The sequence below is a fragment of the Cebus imitator genome, unplaced genomic scaffold (assembly GCF_001604975.1).
Source record: "Cebus imitator isolate Cc_AM_T3 unplaced genomic scaffold, Cebus_imitator-1.0 Scaffold166, whole genome shotgun sequence".
Classification (NCBI taxonomy): Eukaryota; Metazoa; Chordata; class Mammalia; order Primates; family Cebidae; genus Cebus; species Cebus imitator.
This window is the reverse complement of record NW_016107481.1, coordinates 1,960,883-1,964,962: the sequence shown is the minus strand read 5'-3', so window position 1 is coordinate 1,964,962 and position 4,080 is coordinate 1,960,883.

The window sequence follows — 4,080 nt, the reverse complement described above, 5'->3', positions numbered from 1 at the left end:
GACGGGGTTTCACCATGTTGACCAGGATGGTCTTGATCTCTTGACCTCGTGATCCACCCGCCTCGGCCTCCCACAGTGCTGGGATTACAGGCTTGAGCCACCGCGCCCGGCCTAATTTATTTTTTAAAGTGATAGGGTCTTGTTCTGCCATCAAGGCTGGAATGCAAGTGGCATGATCATAGCTCACTGCACACTTGAACTGCTGGACTCAAGTGAGCCTCCTGCTTCAGCTTCCAAAGCACTGGGATTACAGGTGGGAGCCACTGTTCCTGGCCCTAGGCCTGTACCTTTCATCCTGTGGACTGTGGACACCAGCTACTCACTCCCAGGTGCTGGGATGGGGTTTAATTTTCAGTGACTGGCCCAGAGCCTGCCCACGGCAAGATCTCAAGGGAGGCTGTGGAAGGAACAGCATGCAACTTGCCCACCTGCACTCTTTCACACAGATGGGGGTGGGGGTTTGAGGAGGTGAGGGGATGGTGTGGATCAGCTTCAGGCACAGCTGTCCGGTTTCCTATGGGATATGACCATACAACGGTCAGGCAAGAAGATGACTGAATTTATCTTCTTGGAATCATTGCTTCGTAATTGTTGCTTCCCACCACTGGCATTGAAGAAAGGCTAGGCCACAGGAGGCTGGATGAATTTTGTGTTGGCCAGGTAAGCAGAATGTCTATCCAGGTGGAAAGTAAGCAGTGAAGGTATGCTCACCTGAGCAGGGAGGGGATCACGAACCTCGCTGGCCTGCCCCAGCTCTGCCTTTGCCCCTTTGTTTGGCCCTGTGGCTACAAAGCTGCCCTACCAGGAATAGCCCCCACTGGCAGCTCTGGCCCTGGGGATTTGTGTTTGGCAGGGACAGAGTGTGGAGAGGCCAAGTCCACACTGTATCTAACCCTAGGGCAGCTCAGGATTTGGCTTCCCCAGCCCCTTCTCAGGGTCTCAGCTCGGGCCCTGAAGGCAGCATGAAGATGGGGTCTCCGCACCCCCTAGGTCCTCTGCCCTTCTTTACCCCCACCTTCGGACACAGCTTCACCTAATCCAACCACAAGGAGAAAAGAGGGCAAATCACTCAGGGAGGGAGGCACCTGAGCCCCTGCTCTGCCCAGACAAGTCACCCTGTGCGTCTCTCACAGTTTACCACGTCTGCCTGGGACTCGATGAAAGCGCCAAAGGGCTGAAGGTGACACTGGAGTCTCTGGCACGACCTTCCAGGGCCTCCAGGGAATTTCTTACCCTGTGGGGGCGAAGACTGGCTCCCCTGGGGATGTATGTGTGTTCCCCAGGGCCCCACGGAGGTCAGGGTCCTCTCCGTTCAGGACAGCAAGGAGAGAATGGCCTGGAGTGAGGCCCTAGGGTTGGGGGCCAAAGCAGCACAGGGTATCGGAAACTGGGTGCTGGGGTGCTTGGAGGGGCCCGTAGGGAAGACTTGGAGTCTTGCAAGCGCCTAGGGGAGCTGCGGTGGGGAGGCAGCAAGGGGCCTCTCCTGCTGGATAGCGCTTTCGGAGGCGGCGATCCCAGAGGGTTCCTTGCTCTAGGGTCGCCTCTTACAACTGCGGTGGGGGGGCGGGGGGGAGAGTGAGCAGGGCGCAGGGCGGCAGCCGTGGCACGGCGGGAGCCTCGTGTTCACCGGCTCTACCCGCGGGACCAGGCCACTGCAGCTCCACAGCCAGCAGGGCCTCGGGAATCTGGGTGCTCCCCAGGTCCCCAGGCATTCGGGGGCGGCGCGCCTTCCACCGTGTGAGCTGTAGCCCCGGTCCAGGAGACCAGCCTTGCGCACCCGAGTCAGGGTGCACCCCGCCCGCCCTGCCGACTGCCCCAGCGCCGGGGCCAGGGGGTGCGGGGCCTCGCGCATGCCCGGCTCCGACGCATCATTTTTGTATTCCATCTCTTTCCTCCGCGCCATGTCTCCGGGAAGTGTTTCCCGCCCCAGAGACCCAAGAGAGGGTGAGGCGAAGGGAGCGGTTCCGGGGAACAAATCCCACAGACTCAGGTGAGTGTACGTGCGCCCGGCAGAGGCGGCCCAGGTGAGCGCGCGTGCGCCCGGCAGAGACGGCCCAGGTGAGCGCGCGTGCGCCCGGCAGAGACGGCCCCGGTGAGCGCGCGTGCGCCCGGCAGAGACGGCCCCGGTGAGCGCGCGTGCGCCCGGTAGAGGCGGCCCTGCGCGTTGTCATACGTCACTTCCGGGGCGCGCCCGGGGTTACTTCGCTGCAGCAGGTGCTTGCGGCTCCGCGCCGGCTCGCTGAGGAGCTTGGCTTCGCTGACTGAGCGGGCGGCGACTCACCGAGACCGCAGCGTGCTGCTGCAGGCCACCCCCCTCCCCGCCCTGGCCAGGTAAGCTGTGGGACCCGGGCTGCCTGACTCGTCGGTGGCAGCCTGCGGCCTCGCGCGGCACCGCAGGGACCCGGTGGAGTGTGGGGCGGCGCCGAGGTTGCGGCCCTAGTGCTCCGAGCGCCGCCCTCTGGACTCCTCAGGGCCGCGGGGTTGCGGGGTGGCTGTTGCTGGGATCTGGGGGTGCAGCCCGAAGGCCCCACTCCTCTCCTACGGCCACTTTCTCCTCCCACAACCGGCGGGCGGGTGCAGTGGGGACCAGGCGGCGGCTCTCGCATCCCGCGCGAGAAGCCTTGCTTCAGCATCTGCAGGGGCTGTACCAGGATCCTTGCTCTCAGGCCCCTCTGTTCCCTTCCCTGGGACAGGAGAGGAGTGGCTGGACTCCGCAAGCCTGCACCCCTACGGCCACTGTGCGGAGGGCAGCCAGGATTACCCGGACGGCCACCTAACCATCCTGGAGGATGAGCCCTCTGTCCTGGAGGCCCACGAACAGAAAGAAGATGGCTACTACCATCCCCGCCAAGAGGGCTACCAGGACTGCTACCCCACAGAGGCCAACAGGAGCACCAGCACCTCCCACTACCACCTCAGGCATGGAGACGCGGACTTGGAGGACCAGGAGGAGGACATCTACCCAGTCGTGGCCGAGATCAAGAGGAACCTGAGCATGACCAGCATCACCAGTGCCAGTGAGGCCAGCAGAACTATAAAATGTTGCACAGGAGTGACAAACTCTAAATTCAGAGGAATGGGTACCTCTAGGGACGGGTAGAAGAATAATCCTGTGGGGGGAGGTTCTGGGGGCTTTATTTTATATATAAGTTTTAGTTCATGAAACAAGAAAAAGTCTGAAGCAAGTACCACTACATATGAGTATGTTCTGATAACCCCAGAGAGTGGTACCCAGGTGTTTGGCATATGGGCTCCTACAGATTTATGTATGTTTGAAATACTTATTTACTTAGAAATACCTACTTTGAAATATTTATTCTTGAGATAGTCTTAATATCACAACAAATGTACATATTATACACATGTACATACTGTACACATGTACATATACATTTGTGATATTACAGTATGTACATGTGTTCTATGTGTACACATGTACATATATGCACATGTACAAGTACATATGTGATAGCTATGATACGAATAATCACAGTGTGCACATATGGTATACATGCATTGTGTGCACTCACTGTGATATTAGGAGAAATATCTTTCTAGGATATTATGAATAATATTACAGGATGTAAACTCAGTTTGATATGAGGAGTAATATCTCTCTAGGATGTTACAGGTAATATCAACGGATGTACACACGTGGTGTACTCCCACAGTGATATTAGGAGTGTCATCTCTTCCTAGGATATTACCACTAATGTCACAGAGTGTACACACATGGTGTACTGCCACTTTGATATTACAAGTAATATTTCTCCTTAAGATATTACAAATAATATCACAGGGTGTACCCAAATAACTGTACACATACTTTGATATTACGAGTAATGTCACATGCTGAATATTACGAATAATATCACAAAGTGTTCAAACATACTCTACACTGGCTATGATATTAGGAGTAATATCTCTTTAAAATATACACCCATATCAACCAGACTATGATAACTTTTTAAAATGTATACCCGGGCCGGGCACGGTGGCTCACGCCTGTAATCCCAGCACTTTGGGAGGCCGAGGCGGGTGGATCACGAGGTCAGGAGATCGAGACCATCCTGGTCAACA